General features: G+C 47.3%; 1 long non-coding RNA gene across 1 annotated transcript in view; it reads left to right on the forward strand.

Moving 5' to 3' along the window:
• The window catches only part of LOC144178692 (uncharacterized), a 166,454-nt gene that overhangs the window by 30,563 nt on the left and 109,141 nt on the right, over window positions 1–26,750 (forward strand). The window contains exon 2 of the long non-coding RNA XR_013324047.1: window positions 17,915–18,010. This is a non-coding gene — a long non-coding RNA (uncharacterized LOC144178692). The remainder of the gene's footprint in view (window positions 1–17,914; window positions 18,011–26,750) is intronic.

A 26,750-nucleotide genomic window follows, 5' to 3' on the forward strand; every position in this document is an offset into this window, starting at 1 on the left:
CCCATTCCCCTTCCCAACTATTGAGCAGTGGATGGCTCGTCTGGCCGATCCGTACCTTGGACGCCAGCAAGAACTGGTAAAGAGGGCCTGTACGGCAAGTCGCAGCCTGGGTATCCCGGAATTAGGATGCCCTCCACCGGACGAGTGCCCTATCAGCTTTCATACGCCCAATAAATGTTTATTCTCCTCCTCCTCTAGGGAGCTGAGCATTCTTTATACGCAATAACGGCGGCTGGATTCATACTGCGTACGGCCACACATTTCAATGCGAAGCGGGCTGTCTGCAGACCCAGCACCACTTCTGTTTTATATGCATGATAATTATGCAGATTATGCACATATAGATACTGATGGATCGTCGGCAGCGAACTCTTTGTCATATCTGCCCTCACGGCACACAGCTTCGGTATTGATCGACAAGCGGTCAAACTTTCACGCCCCACACCATCGATTGCTGCAATGCTTTACGCTGTTATATACTCTGTAGTGACACCTTCGGCTGCCACTACTTTCCTGACTAAATAGTCTATCGTTACCGAGACTTTTCAAGCCCTAAATCTAATTGCGGCCTACGGTCACGACAATCCTTTAGTGAGGCGCATCTTTGATATGTTTGTAGCTGAAATAAGAAGCACTGAGGGTGACGATATTCAAGGTGGTTTTCGGCAACATTCCAATGCGTGGAAATTCGCCAGCCGAACACCTTGTTGCTACAGATCATTACAAAAGGCGATGAGAAGACTTACTTACGAGAACTGAGGACACGCTTTAATCTGAGAACTAAGCTGACTTAAATATCTCCCGCCGCTATTTCGCAAAACACCGTTGGGGAATATCGCGCACGATGCACAAGCAACACGATATTGTCAAAGAGGTACTTAGGGGAATCAAGCATCAAAACACATCAACAAAATATGTTGGTACCGTTGGGAAAATATACTTCCGATTTATTAAGTGCACCGATATACTCTGCGGGGCACAGCAATAACCGTGGTAGATTCAGTGTTGGAAATGAGCTGACGTATTTTTACCGCCTGGGTTATAGTTGAGTCAGCAATGATGCCAGCAAGGAAATTGCTTCCTCGGAATAACACTCATGCCAGTCTTAACGCGAATATCAGTGAAATAAGTTCTATGTTGAGTTAAAAACTGAAGAAAAAAAATCAGTGCATTTTCACTCTGCGAAAAGAAAAGCCCCGAGACGCCGTGGTGCCAAACATCAACGTGAGCGATAAGTTGACAGCGGCATAGTCCAAGGAGCTCACGAAACAAAACACGTGTGTTTTCTCAGTTCCGATTGACCATACTTCCTGTTTAATTACCTGCATGAAACTTTGACGAAATGAACTTTTTTTTCCACTGGACAAACTTGGAGCTGTCCGTTTCCCTCCCGTAGAAACCCATGTATCGGCAGCAGGCGGGAGTTCCACAGTTTTAACATCTTTACTGTGAACTATGTACTTTTGAAAAGTGTACGAAACTCGGTGTAGTGATAGAGCCGTATTAGCGCCAAATTTTCGCATAATTTGTTTCTAGATGCTTCCGATAACGCAAGAGTTAGAGCCGTTTTCTGTAATCATACTCCGTCCGCAGATGGGCCTGCCTCACTGCGCAGCTCTTAATGTGGGAAAGCCATCTTACAATAACCAAACTAACGCGGATATTCTTTAAAGTCCGCTTCACCTCTGAACAGCAATGCTTCGCTCGAAAGGCATCTTTTCAGACAAAATAGAATCCGTCTACAGCAAAATATGAAGGGCCCAGGACATTACTATTTTTATGAGTTTTTATATACTCTGAAGGTGTGGCGAACAGTTTTACGATACCGGGAATTTCAGTGAGCGCCGCACAGTGAAGTTATAGTTATAGTTGCGCTGGGCTATAGTTATAGTTGCGCTGTGCTCGAGTGCGGTTCTAATCTGCATCGCTCTGTTGCCAGAGGCGATCTGCTGGATCCTAGCCATAAACAGCTTCGCTGCAAAAAAGAAGGAGAGGGTACGACTCACCAGATATTTCCCGAATTTAATTATGGCACAATACGTCCAACCTGCGCGATTTGCTGATGCCGACCAAAATAAGTGATATCTGGAATAGTACCCTTGCAAGGTCGCAGCTAGAGATCATAGTGCTTGAAATAAAAAAAAAAAACATCCTTATTTTGGGGTGATCAGGCGACTGAAAAGGAACCAAAGTAAAACAACGCAAGGGAAGCCAACATGAATGGGAAGCGGGCACTTCATTTGTCACGTACCAAAGATGACGCAAGGTTCTTTTATTAAATAATGTTTATCGGAGCGTAAGCATCTAGATGAAAACAAAAACGTCGAGGGAGCAGTCAACAAAATGATGTGCACAGTAGAACGTCAGCAAATGGAGTGCCGCACCGTTTGGTCTCCAGAACTATATAATTACGTCGATAACATTGTCAATCAAGCAGTAAAAGTCAAGTTAGTGGAAAAACGGTGGCACCCTTTCCTTATAAAACAACATTGCCCGGCGCGGCGTACAATAGAAGGAATAAACGGGCTCTCCATTTGAAGCACAAAATAAGATAACGGGGCGCGGCCACGCACTGTAAACAAAACAAACAAAACAAAACCAATACCGAAGCACAGTTACTGCCAACACAAAAGCGTCTTTACGAGAGGTGTTGACAATAATACGTTACTAACAACAGCGTGCCGCTACTGGTAGCGCCGTTTCTTTTGTTTGGTTAACTTGTCAGCCTACTCATTACCGTTTTAAAAAAGTAAAATAGTAATGCATATCAGACACACATTTCTGTATTTAAGTGATATGTAGAGTCACTTTTCTGAGGGAAGCGAAAAGCGAAAACGCCCGTGTGGCGGGATTTCGGCGCACGTTAAAGATCCTCAGGTCGTCAAAATAATCCGGAGCCCTCCAGTACGGCACGCCTCATCGCCTGTATAGTGTCGGCGCGTTAAACCCCCCTCCCCCCTCCCCCCCCTTCCCATCAATCAATATGTATAGTCACGCTACCTGTTACACGTTACATTTATTTCTTAAAAACCCTTTCCCCCCGCAGCCCCTTAAAGAGGGCAAAAAGCATTTGGAGCATAAACACAAACCCTGTTCCTTGCCACAGTCACACCTTTCCCACGAACGTATACAGCGACACACGCCTGACGCCACGTTTATTTTTTATTTTTTTTGTAATCGGGAAAAGACGCGCTGAAGATCTCGGTGACTGATCCATTCCCTGCGCAGGCGTTCAAAAAAAAAAATAACAACACTTCCCTGTGTCAGCATCTGAGAGACTAATGACAAAAGCTCACGGGGCCTCGTATCGTTGATTGATTGATTGATTGATTGATTGTAGGGTTTAACGCGCCGACGCAACGCAGGCGATGAGGCGCGCCGTAGTGGAGGGCTCCGGATTAATTTTGACCACCTGGGTATCTTTAACGCGCGCTGAAATCTCGCACACACGGGTGTTTTTGCTTTTCGCCTCCATCAGAAAAGCGGCTGCCGTGGCCGGGAATCGAACCCGCGACTTCGTGCTCAGCAGCACAACCGACCTCCTATCGTACGAAACAGTTGTGGGATGTCGTTGCAGCGGAAAGCTCGAAATATAAACAAACCGTTAACATGCGTGAGTGTTGTGGAGATGTTTGCGGGGAAACAGTTACGAGCAACTCATTCCAAGCAATGGGTGCAGTTGTAACGCAGAACCCACGTTGTTCTGTGCTGTTTTGCTAACGACGAAGCGTAACTACTCCAACACATCCTAGCGAGCAGCGCGTTAGACGGGTGTTTTATCAGCCCGAAGACTCCATGTTTCCGCTCGGTCCATCGGTGTCGTCGCAGCCATTTTAGCATGCGCCTTCCGAGCGAGAGCTGCATTGAAGGCGCGGTTTTCCATCCCGACACCGCCGCTTTCTTTCGAAACCACCTGGTTTACGTCCTCTCCCACCGGCACCACGCATCGTCAACGGCGAAGCTATATCCTCATTGACATATACATGAACAACGGCCTCCAGGATGGCTTTTGTGATCCTAAGAATGTTTTTCGCCATTAAAGTACGGGAATAAAGTACGCCGTTGAAGTTCGCATCCCCCTTCACACAGAAGGATGCGAACTCGCCCGCATCAGCTGCTAGCAGCAAGGGTCGAGTCTTCGCGTCACCTGTAATCAATCAATCTCCACCATCAGTCGTCGTCGTCATTGTCGACGCGGAATTCGCAAGGAGAAAACCATCCTTGTGGGATTACAAGAGGCGAAAACGCTAGTTTCAGGGAGAAAAAGTGAGCCGAAAGCCCCACGCTATGCATGTGGCCAGAATAGACGCAGTACACGATAGTAAAATTACTCCTCTGTATTGGGCAATAACTTATAGTTGCGCTGGGCGATAACTCTGGAAGATTACCAGGTAAGTTTTATGACCCCTGCTAGAAACGCATTTCGCTCTGCGGGGGTCTCTGGGCAAGCACTCAACCGTGGCACCGAAAGCTAACACGTGAAATTGTAACGAGGCAGCCCGGCCGGGAGGGAGCGGAGGGGATACAAAGAGGCAGCTTGACGCGACCGAGTTAATGCCGGCGACGTTATTCACTCGGGCAGAGACGGCGGGAACCGCCTACTTTGTGTGCATTAATCACACCCTGGCTATTTTGTAGCGGGCCCGCCGCGATCGCAAGTGGCAAGCCTTAGCCGATAAATAACACGCCACGCGCGAGAACAGTCAGCGGCAGTGGAACCGAAGATTGTATCTCGGGTGCATTCCCGGAGCTACTGTAGAAGGCGAGGTGTGCGTATTTAGTACCCTGCAATGTGGACGTGTTATAATCCACACACCGAAAGTCTGCGACTATATATATATAAATAGTCGAAGCTACTATATTACCATAAGAAACTTTTTGTATGCTAGAGTGCCATTGTATAGTACTATACTACTATGACATAGCTATACAGCTATTTTTACTATAGTAAAGGTGTCCCCTACCATAAGCTATTGACAAAGAAGAGCCGGTGCGGTAGAATGTTTTGTTAGGGCTCTGTTATGGCTGGAAACGTGACGATGCGTCACTTAAGACGTTTGAGGGCACCGGGTCCACCAACAAGCGTTTTTGTTGGGGCACGAAATGTCGGGAACAATTTTAGTTAAGAAGAAGATCATTCACTGTCCTTTTTCTTCAAGTTCTCAAGGCGCTTCATGTACCACCATCAAATTATCCCGTGGCTTCATGGGAGCCGTGAATCAATTAGAAACGTACGGGAGTATAATACGAGTGTAAAAGAGGTAGTTTGCGACTAAAGTCGAACCTAGTTATAACGAAGTAGTATCAAGACAGCAAATTAGTTCGTTATATCCGATATTCGTTGTAACAGTAGAGGTAAACGTGGGCTACAACAAATCGAAAATCTGGCTCGCGCAAAAATACTTGATACAAAAATGCATTTTTTGAGGCTTCGAACCCACTATACACAAGGTAACGCTTACCTTTCTCCTCGTTGCATTTCAAGCTGAATGAGCCGGGGCATGAGAACGTGAAATTACAACAAAGCAGGTTCACTTGAAAAAACAGGCCTGAGTCTTTATTTGTTCAACGGAACATGTGATCTTGATCCTGGTGGCTACTCACAGCACTGAGCAGGATGGAGTTTTCCACGGTGTTCACGAACAAAAGGGCCTTTATAATTCTGCAGTTTCAGATGCCGCAGAGTTTTTCCGAGTAGCTTCTCAGCCTCCTGGTCAAATATTTCTTCGTTGTATCCGATATCGCGCGCGGCTCACGGTTTACGTTTCGTTATAAAAGAAAAAGTGCCATTGAAACAAAGCGTCACCAACCAAAAGTCGTATTATACTCGCTATAGCCGATAATTCGCTATATCAATGTACGTTATAACGAGGTTCAACTGTACTTCATATTTATTTCGTAGACAGCGTTACTCTCTCTACCGCGTTTCGTTTAGGACGTTTTTTTTTTGTTTTTTTTATCTGTGTGCTTTGCTTCCGCTATCTTGGTATCAGTACCATTGCTTTAGTTTTTTCTTGTGTTGTGCTTTACATTTTCGCCACGCTTGTTTATTCTGCGGTAGGATTATGTCTTCAGGTATCGGCGCTGGGTGTTCGCTCGGTGTCATGTCTGTTCTGGGAGTTAACTGCTTTGTAGAAATTTCCGTCTGATCAGAATGGGGCCAGTGTCTCTGTTGCACAAATATTTAGCTCTTTATTACCCTCGATTTATTTCTTTTTCGAGCCTGCCCGCTCCCCCGGAAACAAAGGCACTGCGTTCACATACGCGGCGCCATTTACTTCATTGTTGGGACTTTCCACTCCGGTGATGTGTAGCAGGGGAAGCGGAGTTATAATTTAAGCAGACGTGCACAAACCAAATTTTGGGAACGAAAAAGAAAAGACTGAACGTATACCCAAGAGAATCGCTGTATCCTGCGTTAAACCCTTTTTTCCCGTGCTTCTCATTCACTCGCCTTTTTTGAAGACGATAGACTTTCTTGGGCTACCTAAGAGCCCAAATTTTGGTCTGTCTGTCTGTATATCTGCCTGTATGTCTCTGTCTCTCTGTGACTCGATTCAGCCACCCGGCCAAACTGAAACAGGAGCTGCGCAATAGTCGTACATACAAATCCAAACGTCTAAGCCCGGTGTCAGTGCTCATACTTGTCAACATTGTTGAGCAAGAACAAGACATTACGCAAATATCAGACAGAAAATCCACAAATAAGTGATACTTGCAGTGTTCCTGTATTAAAAAATTCACGGATGATTGGTTTTTGGGATAGAAAATAAAATACTACATCAACTGCAGAAAACTGTCGCCTGCTGTTGCCCGCGCTACGTGGCGGCATCTTAATCGAACGGCAACAGTTACGAAAGGTTCAACTGGGTAGGTTCCCCATTCCGCTTGGAACGCTCGTGGAGTAGCGCATCGTGGCTCTATAAACGTTGTAGTAGGGCGCCTCGATTTATGCACGTCTCCGCAGTACGCTGCGCTGGCATTGAGGCACACGATCTGGAGAATTGGAACGCGGTAAATTTCAATTGACTCGAGCAAACCTCTAGCGTGTGATCTCAGAAGTAACGAGACGGGAGAGCAACAGCGTGAGAGGTGAGCGCGAGAAAAGGGAGGCATTTACTTGCCAGGGGCGCCAGACGACTATGGTCTTTCGTCGACATTTCCAACAAAAAAAAAAATCAGATAGGCGACCATTTTTTTTATCCTGCTATCCGGCCTCTTCTTTTCTTTGTCGCCAGGTGTGACTGGTTTTACAGTTCGAGATCCGTTAATTTTTCTCTGCACAGGTTGCATTGTCGTCACTACCGCTGGCTATTACACTTGCTTGTTGGAAGTGTAGCGGTCGTTTCTAAACCAGCGAAAGATTGTAATTTGAATATGCTGATTTTATCCCCACCTTTTATTTCTCTCCATAAACCATCACCGACATGCCACCCTGCTGATAGCAAGGCATAGTTCAAGGCAACTGCTTTTGTACGGCGGTAAAGCACCCGTTTGTTTCGCGAAGACTACATTCTCTGTTTCTTGGTTGGTGGTCGAATAATTTATCTCGACTTTTTCCCTGGAATTCTTCGATAATGTCAGCGCAGTCGGCCTCATTATAAGTACGTTATGGTCAGTAGGGAATATATCTCGCAAAGATCGGGGGTTAGCTTCGCGAAGTAGTTTGGTTTCTTCTCAAGGTATTACAGTTAAACCTGGATGTAACGAACCTCTCTGTAACGAATTCCTGGATCTAACGAAGTTTTTTAATTCCCCATTGCCAGCCCCATTGAAGCCCGTGTGTTTGCGACCTCTACGTAACGAAGGCACTGTGATGTTTAACCTTGATGTAATGAATTTGCTGCGCTGATGAGCCATTGTTTTTTTTTTTTTTGCACTTTTTCTGAAAAATTAGCTGGAGAAATACTATACAAATTCAGCGAGTTTCGCCCGCAACTCAAACTACCGTGTGTTTTCACGTGTGAGTGAGGTGCTGGTTCGGTGCTAGGCCTGTTTGTCGTTGTATAGTCGCGCGACTCCACTGCTGTCGGTTCGTCGGTGATGAGTTCTGCTGCCTGAAAACGAAAAGTAACGCATTTGTCAAGTTAAGCTCCAAATTCCAAATACCGTCTAAGCCCGGTACAGTACGCCAGTTAGCAGCCTCTCAACAATTTCGAGTGCGGGAAAGAGCATCAAGTTCGCAAGAAAGTGTGCCCTTTCATCATAATTTTGGTTCTTGAAACGCGTTAAGGCACCAAAAAGTGTCGCAAGGCAAAAGTGATTCTTAAGTCACGTTCGTGAATATGGGGGTAGGTGAACTTGCTTCTTTGGAATGCCGTGTAGTGACTAAGCTCGTGCGAAAGCAGCGGGCGCAAATCACGCAGTTTTTCACTTTAAAATAAATCCTAGAATGGTGAGTTCACCATCACTGACGTCTAGCATGTCGGTTTCGTTTCTGCTTCATTCACGGGAAACTTAAATAAACCAGCATGTAACGAAAATTGACCACATCTTTCCGCGGGGGGAAACCATGGGGTGATGCGACGCATCTGGGCGGTGCTTATTACGGTTGCGCCGACCATCGCGGTAGCAGACCTGTTAGTCTCCATTCAAATCATCGGTGGTCATCGGATGTCATCGGAGCGGCGGCGGTGGAGCGACTGAGCGGAGCGGAGCAGTTATCGCGTTTATATGTACCGCGCGTTAACGGTGAGGGGAATGAGAGAGAATAGCGCATGCGCATGTGTTAACCGAGCGCTAACGCGCGCTGACGCACAGCTGGCATGGCGAGGGGAGCGAGCGCTAACGCAAGATGGCGATGCGGTGAGAGCGGCGTTACCGCGCCGCTGGCGAGGCGAGGAGAATGGGGGAGATGCGTGCGGACTACGGAAGGATGGATGGAGGGACAAGGCGAGTCAAAGAGATGCGTCGCATCTAAAACCTAAATGTAAAACTAAAGATTCCATTTTTTCTTCAACTTCGTTGTATCCAGGTTTAACTGTATATCGTATAAAGGCCGCGTACTTTGGGGTGTTTTGAAGCATCCTTGTTGCCCCAGTGTTTTTCCTTCCCTGGCTTGCATTGCCTTCTTTCAATCAGCCACAAAAGCACAGCTATAATTTTCCTCTTGTATTGCGCACTGACAAGTTTAGGCTTAAAGAACGTGCAGGAACCGCATTTCTTGCACAGAAATAAGCTCCGTTCATACCGCCCCCTTTTATACGAAATGAATGGGGGGGAGGAAGGGTTGTAAAGGGGGGGGGGGGGGAGGAAGGACGCACACGTAACAGCTCATTTCCCGATCTTGCGCCACCGACCGTTAGCTGGAACAAAAGACGCCAGCAACTATATGCGGAAAGGCATCCCAGAGTTCCGGTTCCCACTGCGGCATCTTGCGCAAGCGTACCACTGGTGCGGGCACAACGTCTAGGCGCGCGGCCGGGGGAAACGAAGATCGCAATGAAGCGCGGTCCAAGCGCGGTCGACGTCGTCCTTAATGGTCCGGGACGACGTCTGTACAAACAACGCAAAGTGACGAGTTTCAAATCCCCCGCCTACTGTCTTTCATTTCTGTTTAACTTCTCGTCGCCTCGTTTCCCGGAGCGAACTCATTAGCTCGCACGCAATGTACGGCAGGAGCGCTTCCAGGAAAGACTTTAGAGCGCTCGTGCAGGAAGCGGGAGAGCAGAGAAGACTATGATGTGAACCTAACTACACGTGGAAACAGTGTCCCAGAATGGGGTGGAAGGAGAGGAGGGGGATATAACGACACCTCCATACTAAAGTAATGAAATGGGTGCGCAACGACTTTACGCGGCTGCTTCGATCCGCAGTATAAAGTCACGAGAATATATTTCTCATCGCACAAATGGCAATGCGACCATTACGTTGCCCACCCTTGTATTCGAACTTTGCGAAAGAAGTAATGGGTGCCTGAGAAGGTTTCTGGGGTAGAAATGAGAACCTGAGGCTTGCATGATCTCGGGTAGTCTAAGCTTGGACGCCCGACGTACGACCGAGTGCTACATACCAACGGCGTGCTTCGCTTGCGGAAATGCTAATTAACACATGCAATCTACGCTGTGCCATTTTCGCCTCCCAATTCACATGCCCGTAAAGGCAGCTGCAGGCAAAAGTTTGTTTTACACTGGGACCCGCTTTCGCGCTTTTACTGACGCCCCCGGAAACGCGTCGCGATCACGGACACGAATTTTTTTCTGAGACCGCAAATATTCGTGAAATAGGTCGTACAATGAAATAGTATTAATTACCTTTCCTGGCTTATGATCGGAATTAAGATTAAATTCTTCTATTCTGCCAATGTTTCGTCGGCTCCTCTCACATCCTAGTGCGTACCCGCCGTGGTGGCTCAGTGGCTAAGCCGCTGTGCTGCTGATCCCAAGGACGCGGGTTCGATTTCCGGCCGTGGTGGCCGCTTTTCTGATGGAGGCCAAAAGCGCGAACGCCCATGCGTTCCAGATTTCGGAGCACGTAAAGATCCCCAGGTGGTCAAAATTAATCCGGAGCCCTCCACTGCGCCGCGCCCTCATCGCCTGTGTAGAGTCGGCGCTTTAAACCTCACAATCAATCAATCAATCAATCAATCAATCAATCAATCAATCAATCAATCAATCAATCAATCAATCAATCAATCAATCAATCAATCAATCAATCAATGTTGTAACTGTCGAGGGGGTCTTCTGAGCCCTCCGAAAGTAATCTCTTGATGTTGGAGTGCGAGCTTGCATTTGGACCATGCGTCTGGGCCCGTCGAATAATTGAGACGTGACAGCGTATGTTGCAGCTCGAAAAGGGTAAAGCGTTCCTCAAATAGTGCACACGTGGTTGCCACCCTCTCGAAGGGGCATATCAAAATATTTTCAATGGCGCCCTGTTTAACAGGAATGAAATAACGGGCAACAGAGGCTCCGCGCACGAGCTGCTTCGTGCGGGGGTTTACATTCTCCCCACCCCCCAACAGCCCCCAGGAGGATTTCGACACCCCCAAAAAAAGATTCCACAACCACAAGCACCCCACCCAGGTGTTTATACAACCCCCTCCAACATTCCCCCAACACCCCAAATAGAATATCCACACCTCGCTCCCCCCCCCCCCCCCCCCCCTCCCTCCTAAATCAAAATTCTGGATAAACCCCGGGCTTCGTGGCTGCAAGAGCGCTGCAAGGGCGAAAGACAGAGCAGCTGGGACACTGTACCCCGTTTTCTCTGATAGGCTTAGAGCCGTTTCCGTCATTAAAACCGAACTAGCTTAATCCGCGTGAGTGGGGTGAGACAACTTCGCAGAATTTGTTTCGAGTGCTTTAGGTCCAGCTTCGTACCTTCTTTCCGTAAAGTTAGAATAAACTCGCGCGTGAATGAATGGGCATCGAGTCGCGCTTGAGCAGCTGCATGCGTTAGCAGCCCGCACGCTGGCGTATTCAGCTTGCGAGCGCTCAGGTTTGTCGGCAGACCTGCTCAATCCCGATGGCAGCCTTTTTTTTTTTTGACCGTCTTTACGCTTTGCAACAATGGTCCCTCAATTTAGCTGCATTAGTCACGGAAAGAACCCCTGGGGTTATGCGCACATTCCTCCGTTCGGCGACGTTGCCTACTTCATTATCTCCAACCTCAGTTATGACAGCGCTATTTATCTCAAGGGGGTTAAGGATTTAAAGTTCCCGTCAAATGAAGTCTGCCAGCTCTGGCAGAGATTTGGCTTCGAAGGATTCGAATCCACGGTATCTCTGCCAGAAGATTATTATACATCTGCAACGAAGTAACCGTGACAACACTGTAAAAAATTTCTGTAAATTTACAGAGTTTTCACATACAATGTCTGTTGCCGTACAGACGTTTTCTGTGATGGTTAGTAAACAGAAACCTGTTAACAGAAAAAACACAAATTTTCTGTTATTTCCTCATCTTGACCAATAACAGGCGTGAAATCGTGAAAATATTGTACTATTAATTTGCATAAAATAGAATAAAATATGAATAATTTTTTGAATGTTTAACAAGAATTTTCTTAACCGTCAAACAGCGCCCGGCCGACGTTATTTTGTTGCGCTCCTGCAATTTTGAAATGCGGCCCTTTACAAATGGCTGCCCTGTAGGTACCAGCATAACGATACAGCGGCGGGCTTCTTTCTTCAATTTCTCATCTTCCCAGGGTGAGTACTAAATTTTAACTATGTTTTGTGGAGGCGGTGCCTAGTTCCTATTTATGCCTCTCTTTTTCGTGCCCGCACTGTTGCTTGTTGGCTTGTTGGATGGAAATAGATTGTTATGAAGTGCTCACCCCGTACCGTAACGATAAGTCGCCTCGTGGGACAAGAGCGTCGTGCCGTGTCTATGTAGTGACGCTCGCTTTAATATGAGTTTTTTTTTTGTTTTTTTTTATGAATGTTGTGCGCAGACGCGGCCACCGTAATCTCCTTTTCCTCTCCATTTACCCGCTGATGACCGCGAATCAATACCACCTCGCGCATTTCTGTGGTTATACAAAGGCATTGTCTAGCGTGGGTTGCTAAAAGTTCTGTACAGACGAAATGAAATTCGGCGGATCAGATACCGTTTTCCGTCGTGGAGTTTAGTGTGAAGGTTACGTCTTTGCTTACGGATGTTATAATTACGGGTTCGAGTCCCCCCAAGCTTTCCTCTTTCTTTTTTTCTTTATGTGGCCGTGGCTTGCCTTTTGTAACAGCTGTAGATATTCTTCACGCCCCGCATGAACAGATCGCTACGGGAGAAAGTTCCATTGGACCTTTTTCCTGTGGCAATCTGCACATCCGCGGGCTGCGGTCCACCATTCTTGGCAGTTGCCTCGGGTGAAATAAACAAAAGGGCGCCCCCTCAGCTTGCTGCTTGGAGAGCGGCTATGCTTCTTAAGGCTGCACGTTTTTATTTTCTCTTTCCGGGAAGTTCGCAGTGAGTTCGTACATGCACACAAAAAAAGGCTTTCAAAGAAAGGGAAAAAATGTTTGAGGCTGACCACTCTGCGAGCACTTGGCTACCTGTGAGGGAGCAAGGAAAATGAAAAAAAATTAAAGGAAAGGGGGTGCTTTGGCCACTGCGGTTTAGTCACGCGAGCGTGCGCCTGCTACCGTGGCATTAATGTGAGAGGCACGGGTGACAGCTGGGTGCGGGGGGAGTGCAGGACCAGGGTATTTCGCGCAGGGGTTCCCCGAAAGCCAAACATTTTTGGGGACGTGCCTTACAGCCAGTTTGTTTCGCCGTGGCGGCCGGCTGGAGGGCCGGTACCGGGCAGAGGTCCATTCACTCCGTGAGGGCGGTCGGTCTTAATTTTTATTCAGCCGGCCAAACTGCTGCCGCTTAGGCTGAAGCCAAGGCTGATGTAGCCATTGATAGAGCTACGTAGGATAATCTGCAAATATTAATAGTGAATAATAATTAACACTAACTGGCTACTCAGTGAGCGGGAGAAGTTTGGCCGTTTGGAAAAAAATCGAGGTTGACTGCTCCCGCTGTGTACTGTGAAGCAAGTAGTGAAGAAATACAGTGAACTGTATTTATTCACCCCCTTGCAATGTTGGTAGTCTGCTATATATATTTCTTGCCTTTGCTCAGGTGGGACGTTTGGATCACCTCAGTAGCACAAGAAAACGGAATGCAGTTATCAAACACCTTTAACACTTGATTTCAAAAAAACTGGAAACTATTATTACAGCATGATACCATACATAAAACCCTGCAAACGATGTTGTTTTGTTGGTGCACATGTATTTTATATGCGGAACGTATGCTATTCTTGTTGCAGGGTTATTGCTGCCATCAACCCTGACACGGGAGCAAAGAGGGAGAAGTCAAAGCAAAAGCAGCATTTCCTGTTTCCAAATGTCGCATCCCTGATCACTGTGGTGGAAGACCACGAAATCTACTAGGCTCTCCAATTTCCCTGGGCAGCAATGAAGAAGTCTCTGATGGAAGCGCCTTGCACCAAATGTGCCGCATCCTTGGTTACTCTGCTATTGTATGAATTGGCATTTATATGTTCCCTGCTTTTTTGTGATTTCATTAATGTGGAAAAGATGTTATGTTCCTAGTCTCACAACACTTCCTCCCTCATTTTTCATTGCCATGGTATTTGCGTTATGTTGCATCTTTCTGCTTCCAGAAAGCGGGAAAAATGTCGGATTTTATTTTATTGGTGTTCTTTTTTTTGGAAGTAGAAGAAAATGTGTTCCTAGTCCTATCGGAGCTCTCACCGTAGTAGTATTGTACTGTAGTAATACGAGATGTGAACATTTTGTAGCTTAATGTCGCTGTAGAAAAAGTGTTCTCAGTTTAGCGTCACTGATTAAGTTCTGTAAATAGTTCGTTTTGCCTCAGTGGGGTGTTTGTGGGCATTTCTGAAAGTTGAAGAAAAGGTGATCTTCCTAGTCTAACAACACCTCTGTCACGGAAAGTATCCTTTTGTTCACTGTGCCACAATATCATGAATTGTGATTTTGTTTTCATACTCATAGATCCTTATATTTGAGATTGTTGATACGTTGTTCGTAACTGAGTTAATTCTTGGTAGCAACAGCCTTAAGTTTGGCAGAAAAATAAATAATGTCTATGATACTTTCACCCTGCTTTCTTGTGTGCCTGAGTGGGTCACTTTATGCTGTACACCAGTAATTGTTTTGGCAGTTTCAAACAATATGATACAGGGTGATGTTTAATTTTCAAGGCATGATTATTCTCACCCATGAAGCATAAAGCCGCGAATTCAACTGGAGTACTTTCAAGATGTGAAAAAGTAACAGGAAATGTATTTTATGAAGGATCATAACCGAAATTGTGTCAAGGTGCTGAATACTTTTGCTTTGACTTATTTTGCCAGAGATTGATGTCAAAATAAGTCAGAGCTAAATAATTTAACCTTACTTGTTAAATGAGCAAAACAATTTAACCAGAAATGTGAAACAGTACATTATTATAATTTTCGTAAGAAAAAACGATGTATGCACAACACAAATAGTCTATAAAAAAGCTGCCAGTGAAAAACAGAAGGTTCACAGATTTTCTGTGGAGGAAAACAACCTTAAAAACAGAAAAAGTTTATAAAAAGCAGAAAACGGGAAGCAGGGAATTGACATAAATTTTCTGTAGTGAGAAACAGAAAATGCTTGTAAAATAACAGAAACATGAAAAACCGAAAACAGGGAATTGACATAAATTCTCTGTAGTGAGAAACAGAAAATGCTTGTAATATAACAGAAACATTAAAAACAGAAAACATAACTTTACAGAAAATTTATGGCAGGACAGCTGCCAGAAAATGTCTGTTTTTTCGAGCAAAAATTTTTTACAGTGAAGCTTTCCGCTGATTTCTTCAGTTTACAATATTTCGTCGCGGTCACCACAAACACCCCGTGCAAGCCCTGGCAGCCGGGCGATCCAAAGCGATGTATATTTTCATTTCTGAGCTATTCCGCACACCTGAGTCAACATAGAAAGCTGGTGCGGTTAAACGAATGAAAAAAAAATGAAAAATCCGGTGTACGAGAAGGCCGAAAAAAGAGCGACAACATCGCCATTTCTGATACAATGTCCCTAATTGCACAAAATCTTTGTCTCGGAGGTTCGTCGCAACGGTTTCGTCAAAAGAGGAATCCATCGCGTTCTTACTCCTACCTGTTCTTTACTTCCACCCAGTGTTCGACACTTACATTTATTAGTTCTCCGAGCTCCAACTATTTGCGCTGGCCCTGTCTACGCTGCCTGGCTCTTGACACGCAGAAAAGAAAACAAAAAAACTAGCGGGTGCCTCATTTCCATAACAAAGTGCACCGTGCTTCCATGGCGTGGGCGCTTCACTCGCTGCTCACGACCGCCCAGACATTTCCGAAGGAGGACGAGGCTCGGAAAAACAACAACTCGGTCCGGAACCGAGAGGCACGGGTCCCTTAACTACAATTTCCGTGGCAGCCTAACTAAACACTCAGAGATGCAAATGAGTACAACAACCGGCGGGAAACTGTTTGTTATGCGTTTTTTTTTTTATTTCGTTTACTTCCGCACGTACGACGAGTTAAAATATTTACTCGGATGAGTCATGCTGCTCAGTACGTAAATTGAAGGGCTATATCTGGTCTGGCAACATTTTTACGAGACCGCGTCGGTGCGGAAGACCTTAAGTGCAAAAACGTTATGGTTTCTTGGTGCAGCCTAGACGGCCGCGGCGCATGGTTCAGTGCTGCAAGCGCTGAGTGACGACTCGGGGGCATTTTATTCGTATCCAGGAAGCATGAAGCACTGCTTTTTCGTGTTCCTGAGGGGAAGCAGGGGCGGCGCAGCATTTCGAGTTCCGTAATACAATTACGCCTGAAAAGCGGGATTGTTCGATCAGTGCTCCCGTTTGTAACAGGACTAATCGAAAGCGAATATTGAGAACGTGTCGTCTATGAATGTGCCAACTCGCTACGGGAACAATCTAATATTTATTTATTTGTCTATTTGTCTATTTGTATGTTTATTTGTCAGTCTATTTGTCAGTCTATTTGTCAGTCTATTTGTCTATCTGTCTGGCTCTGTCTGTCGGTCTGCGTCTGCCTGTCTGTCTATTTGTCTGTCTGTCTGGCTCTGTCTGTCGGTCTGCGTCTGTCTGTCTGTCTATCTGTCTGTCTGTCGGTCGGTCTGCGTCTGTCTGTCTGTCTGTCTGTCTGTCTGTCTGTCTGTCTGTCTGTCTGTGTCCGTCTGTCTGTCCTCTGTCTGTTTGTTTGTTTGTTTAATTCTTCAATTGTTTGTTCGTTTGTTTGTTTTTAAATCAGAAAAAACAAAGGGTCAGGGACGAAAGGTGACACATAAACCTCCTGGCTAGATTCGAAAACTTTATACAAAAGTCAACAGCAGTGTATTTTGAACGCAGTACGCATACGATTTTACGGAAATATCACTACAAGGTACTAAAAAGAACAAAAGCAACATCGTTAGAACGCATAACAGAACCAACACGAGCAGCATGAAATAAGAGCAACAACGATAGCACGTAGAGCGGAATTTAAGGATTTAAGGATAGAACAGAGAAGTTAACTTCAAGACTGTCATTTTTTTTTAATTGCGAAAGGTTGCCCTACGGCATAACATGAAGTTTTAAAGGTACAACATTGCACCATTTTCGCGCAAAAATCCAAGAAGAGACCGATACTGGGGTCCCCATATCCAACGCTTAAGATCTGGGGGTGTCGAGGCGACTAAAAGAAGATTGGAACGCTGGTAGACGAAAAGCAGAGTGGGGTATAATGCCTTGGACAGCTACCACCTCCAACAGAAAAAAAAACAGTACTTTCTGTCTGCCCTCAGAGCAGCGCTAGTATATAAAACATAGATATGTTCGTTTTTCTTACTGAAGGCAAAAAACAGCGCGAAGGAACGGCACGGAGGACGAGAAAGAGACAAACACGGGCGCTGACTGACAACTTAATGAATTTCATTGCGCGCAGGCAATATAAAAAAATCGAGGAAGAATACTAAAACAAGGTATACAGTTAAGATTGAAGAAATGCTATCTCCTTGGGCAACAAGTCGGCAGGCGGTTTGCTGACGCATGCGCCCGCTCGCTCGTGCATAGAAAAAGCTTCAAAAATCTCGCGTGTTCGCTGGTCACCATAGCGCTTAAGGACGTGACAATGATCAAGCAAGGGCTCGCAAGAGGGCTCGTTCGCGGTGTTTTTTGCCTTCAGTATGAACCAACTAGCCCGTCTTCACACTTTAGTATAGTTTTTCTTGGTAAGATGGCACGTGATCACCCCGTTTCAAAGGGGATACCGTCACAAATCAATGAATCAATCAATCAGAATCGTCATGAGTAACATGAATCGAGAGCATTCTCTACAACGGTATCAGTGCGGACACTAAAGCTTCGCTTCATTAAAGTGATGCACCATCCCGCGAACTAAACCGCTCGTTTTCTCTGGATACCCAGGTGGCGGCGCCGTTCCGACGTGGTTATTTTCCGAAGAAGGTTGCCATGGCTCGGCTCCTCAAGGAGAAAATCTTCTTCGTTTTTTTAAACAAGCAGGTAAGTGTTGTCGCCGTTGTTGGTGCTAATATAGGTCACAAATAGCGACTTCCGCGTAAAGTTTGAGCGCGAACAAAGATGCGGTTCGCTCAGCTAAAAGAATATTTAAAGTACGCCCATTTACTGTTGTAATTAGCGACAAAACAAAATTGGTTCTGCGAGCCACTTGTACTAGAGAGGAAAGCGAACATGACAAGGTCAGGACCCCCGTATAGAGTCGAAAAATTTGTTTTCCTAACCTCCGAATCAGAGTTAGCGGGAGTTAGAAATTCTTCTACGATTGCGTTCTCCCCAGGCGAGCCCCGCACTCTGGGGGACAATTATAAAAAAAAAAACAATCTCGCACTGAACAGCACACCTGCACTGTTTGCTACACAGGGCATCTTGTATTTATTAGGTTTTCCAGCCGTTGGCCAGCACATTTTTTTTTTTTTTTGCAAACCTTGAAAGCATATCAGCGCACGTATAAGGAACTCTGCCGCCGTTCTTTGTGCCTTGCAGAAAGTATGCCGCTCTCCTTTTCGAGCTCACTGAGGCTGCAGCCGTAGCGTTTCTGGACTGTGCGTCCTTCACGCAACCAAACGTGCCTTAAACGCGGAACAGCACGCGAAGAAGAATGGCTAAATGAAGCAATTAGCTGCGCATGGCCCATGCAAAAAATGCCTTGGAAATACCGCATTACCGATAATGGCACTTTTACCCCCCGAAATGTATGTTCCCCGCGAAATCATCTCGGCTTACACTGCTGCGGTGACATTGTTTCCCGCCGAATCACGTTCTCCCTTTCGTCTAGGCGTAGAGCTTTGGGAAGCTGTGTGCCACATCCGTACAGCTAAGGGAATCAGTGTGACGCTTTTATCTGGCCGCTAATTTTTTTTTTTTCTTGTTGCGGTAGCTAGGCCATGCGCTACGCCTGCGTTTAAGCGGCCGGCGCACATAGCCTGTCTCCTGCACACACTTGCCGAAGTCGAAGCTTGTCGAGAGAGTGAACTGGCCCACCATGCAAGGGCTAGCGACAATTTCCCGTCTTTCATTTCCCGTCTAGGTTCTGGTACAGGGGGGTCAAAGGCTGCTTAGCTGTGGCTAGAAATTCTGTCCCCCTCCTCCTCCCCCCTTCAGTAACGCGTGGGGGCCAACGCCCCATTTCCCCACGTAGATTGTAGTCGGCGCCTATGTGGCACGTGTTGTGCTACAGTACCTAAAGTGCACCAATTCTAAAAGGCCTAAGATCAACTACTGTGATGTCACGCCTTTTTTTTTTTTTTTTTCGCGAACAATAAGGATGCGAATTCAAACATTCTAATTTTGGGTGCTTTACGCTTCGAAGCTAAAACCCGGGCTATGAGGCGCGCCGCAGTGTAGGTTACGGATAAATTTCGACCACATGGGGATTTTTAATGTGCGCTCAAGTGCCGACATGCGGGAGTTTTCGCTTTTCGTCTCGATCAGGAAAACGACCGCAGCGGCCAGGAGCGGATCCACGCTCTTGTACTCAGCAGTGCAAGAGTTGTGAATGGCGGCGAAGGCCATTCTGCGCCAACGGCAGCTTACGCTCTACCAAAACTGCTTCATTTCCAGCAGGTTCCACTAGGCAATCGTTAGCGGTACACTTACTTCGATGTTGTATTCACGTGTTCAGATCTCTTTTCGGTATTTTAGTGCGAAAGTGTTACTTGGCTCGGTTAGCGAAAGCGAGCACCCAGCTGGCGGCCACAAAAATCGTCCGCAAAAATAACGTAAGGTTAGTCCTGAATTACCATTGGCTGCGCCGATACCGCGCGTGTATCGGAAATCTTATGCGCAGTTTCCGCTGGCCTTCACATTTTGCGAAGTCGCAGAAGCGTGGATAGGGATTCCGCAACGAGTAGCTGCAGTGAGTCGGTGTTGTATCGGTATCGGCAGAAGACTTACCGACGAACCTAGAAAAACGAAAGAACGCTTTCGCATTCTCATCTGATAAGAATGTGCTTAAGAATAGAGAGAAAAGTTGCAGAGGATTCCTCAGCCTCGCTAACAGCGCGCAGACACTGCTGCAGCTCGCTAGCGTCTGTTCCGCATGTGCGATTTTCAGGTAAGTTACAAAGACTCCGCACTGCGTGAGCTCGAAGACTGCTGTGGCTGTAAGCCATGTATCACGTTGTCGATCTTTGCCTCGTTGCACATGCCATTGAAGCTTTGTAAAAAAAATATGAAACAAACTCAAATACTCCCCGTGGGTTCCTTTCACGCAACGCCGCCAGTCTCGGACGAGCCTAATAGCCGCGGGTCTATTCGAGCGTGGAAAATGGTCGTGATAAAGGCGTCTTCGTGGGATCCGCGAAGATGCAAATGTATTCTCGGGAACTCCGACGTCTTGTGCGACTGCACCGTGATTGCGAAATGCGGCGGCACTTCGCCGGATTGGTTGCGACACCCGCTCGGCTAACTAGTTACCGGGTCGACAGGCAGCTGGCGGAAAGCTGACTCGGAACTTAAGACGTATCACCCGCGCCGAGGCTGCCTCGTTTTCTCAGGTTGCTAGGATGCTTCTGCGGGTATGCATGTTTGTCATTGAGATTTGGCGTTATATTTTTATTGTCTTGTTTACACTTTTACACTTACACTTACAGATTACACTATTACACTTTTTATATCAGCGCTTTCCGGACCCACTTTGAATGGAAGCCCGCGGGAACTGGCTTGTATGCGAATGTTTTCAAAGGCTAATTCCAGCAAAGCCGGAGAGTATTAGACGGTACGTTTCCATGCATGTCGCATTGAGAAAGTGTCAAACGCTGCTGCATTCAAGGTAATCGTGCTCGGCGACTGTATTTCACTCCATTGTAGAGAAACACAACTTTCCTTCGATCTAGGTGCTCCCGGTCCTATACACTCGTCTGAGTGTTATTTTTAACGAAAATTCTTGAAGCAGCTTTGTACGCAGCCTAAAATCATTTTTGTTTCGCAACTTTATCAAAAGATTGAATGGCATAATGAAGTGAGGACCGCTGGAGAAGAAAATAAAAGAGAGGGGGGCGCAGTGGGAGGTCAAGATTGAATGAAAAAAAATTAGCAGTAGCTTAGCTCGGCTATGCCAGGATACACGTTGCGTGAGCTAAGGTTCAGCTGGTTATTCTTAGGTGTTCTGGTTGTCTAGGATTAGCTGATTATCATGCTTCCAATTCAATCCAATCCAGTCGTGGCGGAGGTGGCTCATGGGCGCCATTTGTGCGCCGTGAGACATCACTGCTCCTCGCGCATGCGCAGCACGGCTGTCTAGGAGCCACACGAAACTGCTCAACCTCGGCTGGTGTAGCTCACGCTACAAAACAGGCTCGTGAGAGAGAGAGAGATGGCCAAAGCGATGACAACGAATGCTGGATTCTGCTTTTTGAGGTAACTTTGCGGTGTTATTATTTTTCTTGTTATTCTCTCGCAGAAGGACGCGAGAAACTATGGGCGTGGCACCCTTTTCTAACATATGACAGAAAGAAATCAACCCCGAGTATTTCTGGGGCTTGCATAAGCACTTAGCTACTTACAGTGACCAGCACTATTCAACATTCAATCCAAAAGAAAGTAAGGAAATGAAGTGCCGACGGGCAAAAAAAAAAACACTTTTTATTCCAACACCAACCCCCCCCCCTCCCCCCATCTCCACTTTTCGCTCGCCGACTCTTTCCTAGAAGAAAAAGAGGACAAGTTTCCTTCGCGAGTTGCTCAAGCAGTCCAACCTACACGCGTGTGCCTGCGTGAACGATCGAAGGTCATTAGCGATCGATCGTCTCTTTTTTACAAAGACGCAATTCGAAGCCGCGCTCCTCGAAGCGTTTCCCACCCGGCCGGCTTTAGACGGTGTCGGGCGGCGATGGTGGAAGGCACTTCGCCTGTACTGTTGGCAACGGTCTTGTTAAGAGAGCCACGTAGCAAATGGTGTTATTTTGTGTGAACATTTAGTAAGGCGGGAAGGATGCCAGTCGCAACACGCTAAAAGAAAGTTCCCTGCAGTGTAGGAGCATTTGCGCGAAACAAAATATAAGCGTGCGTACGGAAAAACGTATTCAGTAGAGCCAGACTATTCACGATAAAGGGGGAGGGTGGTAGCTTTTCCCCACCGTAGCCTCCAGAGACGCCAATATTTTCTAATGGGCGGTGTTAATTGAGGGAAAAAGGAAATGTTCCCAGAGACTGAAACCCGGCAGTTACAAAACTATACAGATGCTCTCAAGCGAAAGTCGCATTCATGAGAGAATCACTGTTGCCAAAACGAGGGCGCAGCAACCGCTTCTTTTTCAGGCAAGTACAAATTTAGAGGAAGGCTTCCGAGAGCTAGCGGTCGGTCGATCTAGCCGCGCGGCCCGGCTTGCGCAACGGAGGCGGCAGCCTGTAGAGGACGCTAAGGGTCGGAATCGCGGAAGGGCTTTCTCCGCGTCCTTGAAAACCCAGAAGCCCGATGAGGGAGGATGTCTCTCGTCGTCGTCTCTCCGGACCCCGGCCCGAGACGAGGCTTTCCCGCGGTACAGCGTAGCGTAGCAGTGAAGCGCGGTAAGCGGCGATCGAAGTTTGGGAGCGTAGCTGCTCCGCTGCACCTCGGAGTTGGGGAGCGGACGGCGGTCAAGGAAAAGAGAGAGCTAGCTCGCCGCGTTAAGCGACGGTGCACTTCGCCTATCCCGTCGCGTCAGCCGTTGCTATGTGTGGCTCGCAGGAAACGTTGCATCACCGCGCGTCTACGTAAGCACCGCCGCCGACGCGTCCCGCCACCACTGCCGGGTTTGCAGTGCAGAGGTATACGGAGAGGCTGCTCGTCGCGAGCCCGGCGCGCACGTTTCCCCAAGCGGGTTCGTTCGATGTCGGTTGCGCAACGAGGGGCTCGCTTGCCTCGCTCTCTGAGCACCGCGCCCCTCGCCGGGAGCCAACGTCGCCCCAGCATTTTGGCTGCGCGCCGAGAGGCAACGCCGAGCAGATAAGGCCAAAGCCTTTGTACTGGCCGATCTCGTTATGCGAGTGAGTGAGTAAAAAAAAGAGCGCTAGGAAATATCCGGGAATAGTAAAGCGGGGCTTGTCCAGCCAGTCGCGTGGCGCAGATAAGACGGGTGGGCGTCAGTGTTTCGGCCTTCTGGTTCCGTCGTCGTTGCCAGACGCGACATTCTCAGCTGGGTAGAAAACAAAAGCAGCACAAGTGGCCGGGAACACTCTCAGATAGGAAGCGCCCTCGCTCTGTTATCGCCGTGCATTCAGAAGCCTAAATACTCTGCTCGGGCGTGTCCATGGTCGAGAGACGTCACGAACAAAGCTTACGGGAGGGAACTGGATGTACGGAGCAGACAGACGCCCGAGGCAAAGCAAGCAGGCAGTGTAGTCTAGAGGGCGTTGGGCGAACGTCTAGTGACGCAGCCTAAAGCGATTCGTTTCACTTCGCTGCTAGTCGCTGTCGCCAGCGTGCGTAAAGTTAGTTGTGTCTCCAGAGTATTCTTCAGTTGACAGCGACGTGTACGTGTGCAGTAAATGAGTAGCCATTTTTGTATCATCTCCTCGGCACCGTTACGTTGTTTGGCGTGTGTGGCGTGTCTGCTGTGATCTGGGTTGGATTTAACTATACAGTCATGTAAAAATGAAATGAGAACACAAAAATATGAACCGAGACGCGCATAATCATAGAATACGGGTAGTGCATATACAATATAGGCACGCTAGTGGTATATTTGCAAAGATTGATTGATTGATTGTAAGGTTTAACGCGCCGACGCAAAGCCGGCGATGAGGCGCGCCGTAGTGGAGGGCTCCAGATTAATTTTGACCACCTGGGAATCTTTAACGTGCGCCGAAATATCGTACACACGGGCGTTTTTGCTTTTCGCCTCCATCAGAAAAGCGGCCACCGCGGCCGGAAATCGAAGCCGCGATCTCGTGCTCAGCAGCGCCACGCCTTAGCCACTGAGCCACCGCGGCGGGTATATTTGCAAAGACACCTTTTCAGTCTTTGCTATTGCAATAAAGCCACGCCACAATTTCACTTGCATGGAAATAAATCGCGTTATTTGTGTGTTCTGGTTCATATTTTCGTGTTCTCGTTTCATTTGTCCATGGCTTTACATTAGGGTTCACAATTACGCTTAAAGTATTTGCTCTGTTAGTTAATCTAGAACATGGTTTCTCAAAGTAGGTTCCGCGGAACCTAGGGGTTCCGCAGGCCCCTCCTCAGGGTTCCGCGAGCCACTGATAAATTTTCCCTGGTTCCGCAGTCGCAAAGTCTTATATGGTGAACTTGAGGTGCGATCGATCTAAGGAACCTCCATTACTCACGCCCGAGTGTCATTAAGCACATCTTGGCGCAAAACAGAAACGCGCGAGCTGCGCAATAAATCTCGCCAGCAGCTTGTAGCCAGCCAGACTCCGAAAACGGGCCACGCGGTTGAACTGTTGCACTTGAATCTCGGTCTTATATTACCCCCATGCGCATTTCTCCTGTTTGGAGATAGGTGCCGCTAGCGTACGCATTCGCGTAAAGTCGACGGGGGAAAAAAGCGATACGCTTGCTTGCTTTTGAATTTATTGCACGTTAATGTAGCATGAACGGAATGAAAAATGGCGGGAGGGGGGAGGGGGGGGTTCCTTGGCACTTAACGGAACTTAGCAGGGTTCCCTGGGAGTAACATGCTTGAGAACCCCTGATCTAGAACATGCTAAAAAACCGTCAGGAGAGATGACAGGGCTACGACGGCGGTCTTGCCGACATGCGTTATAAGTCTGCATCACAAAACACGTCTGCTTGCGCGTCAAAGTGTAATCCGGCAAGCAATGTACCCGGTCAAAAAGCCGTCGGCGTCTGTAGTATACTGGTTGGCATGGCTTCCATCCCGTAAAAAAGAGAAAGGCGTGCGAAGTTCGTAGATTAGGACGCCTGCGCAAGTTGGGCGGCTCAAAGTAGATGTCGAGCTGATTTTCGAAGGGACCCTGCAACGCTTTTGAGACGCGCTTTCACTCTTTCCTTCGCGTCTGGAACCACTGGGAAAGCTATACTTATCGCCAGGACGGAGCGGCACTGCGTGATTTGCTCGTCGCACCAAATACGCCTTCCATTTCGGCGTTGTCTTGGTGGCTTTTTTTTTTTAGTTGTTATCGAAAAGCGTTCACTGCTGCAACTGAAAAAAAAAAAAAAGGCCAACAGTCGCTACATGGCCTCAGTGACGTAATTCGGGGCGTCGAAGAACGTCAAGACCGGGAAAGAGAGAAAATTCTTTTGATGGAGTTTACAAGTTATCTGATGGGCATAGAGCAGTAAGCGAAGTATTGGGTGTGTTGGGGGACTACGTTCTGCAAGTATTTAAGATATCAAACAAAGTTGAAGAAAGTGTTGCAGGGTCCCTTTAACAGCGGAGCTGTAAGCTCTCTTGTGTCTGTGCGAATCGTTAACAGGAAATTCCGCTCGGCGAATGAGAGAAGAGGAAAATGCTAGCCAAGAACTGTGAGGGAAATTGGCGAGGAGGCAAGAAGTCGACGAGCAGGTGTTGGGAGTGCGCGCTTCAAGAAAATAAGGCCCCCTCTGTCGGAATCGAACCTCGGTCCCTCGTATTATGAAACCGGCGTCTATCCGATGGCGCTGTTATCGCATTCGGAGCGCGCAGCATTTGCTTTGGGTCCGCAGCGTGGGCGTTGGCTTTGGACTTTGGGTTGAAGTGGACTTTGGCTTCGGACTTCGGCAGTTTGGATTTTGGACTTTGTCAGGGTGTTTTGTTGACCTTCATTTAACTCAGTCTGCGTGGAGAAAGCACCGCTTTTTAACCATCTTTCTGTTAAGAAAGGGGCAGGCCTAGGAAAAGCCAAGTAAAAGCTGGTGAATACCACTAACTCCGCTATTTCTACAGTCTTCGCATCTCAATTGCGACGGGTGGCCGAATTTTTTAACACGAAAGTGTTTTATTCCCGGATACACAAAGATTTAGGCGACGTCATATCCCTCACGGAAATGACACCAGTACAACGAAGCAAGCGGCCTGTAAGGGGTGCATCTCTGCACACAGGGTCTTCTTGCGGGGAAGGAACCCTTAGTACTAAAGAGTACGTTATACTCAGGGTTGTTCGTTTTCGGGTTTTATATCACGAAAGTGTTTTATGCCGCGATACACCAAGATTTCACTGGCGTCGTATCCGTCCCGGAAATGAAGCCAGTACATCTTTGCCGAAGCGTCCCGCCAGCAGGACGTCGCTCGCCAAGCACACCCACAAGACAGCCACCGACCCGCAAATAATGCTCAGCTGCAGATTTCGCTGCACATTTCACTTTCGTGTTTTACCGATTCTAATGACAGAGGAATCAACCACAGTTGTTTTAGGTACGCGTGCCGATGTTACTCCCGGATTATGAAAAGCGGTTTGCGGAAGACCGCGGGTTAATGAAAACCACTTGAGATTGACCCACGTATTTTGGTTCGTTAATTTGCCGTGCGGGCTATGAAAGAAGACTTAGATTAATGAATCTAAAAGGAGGTAGGAAAGTGAGGGGCAAGGAAGATATAGAAATCAGATAGTTAGGAAATCAATTGAAGCAATCTGGTGGGAGGGCAGGTCTGTAAGAAGGCATTAAGTGTAGTTTCGGGCGGAAGCTTCAGTCGAGGCTTGCAGCACGTGTTCTCGTACCCCCAATGGCCGTAGTTGTACGACTTGTCTAACCGGAGGCCGGTCTCTATGAGTGCCTTCCCTCAAGCGGTCTTCGTGTCCGGGAACATCCACAACAGATGCTTGGCATGTGCCTCAGCCACCA

The sequence above is a fragment of the Haemaphysalis longicornis genome, unplaced genomic scaffold (assembly GCF_048455015.1).
Source record: "Haemaphysalis longicornis isolate Haplotype H1 unplaced genomic scaffold, Haemaphysalis longicornis Haplotype H1 scaffold_4, whole genome shotgun sequence".
NCBI classification, from domain to species: Eukaryota; Metazoa; Arthropoda; class Arachnida; order Ixodida; family Ixodidae; genus Haemaphysalis; species Haemaphysalis longicornis.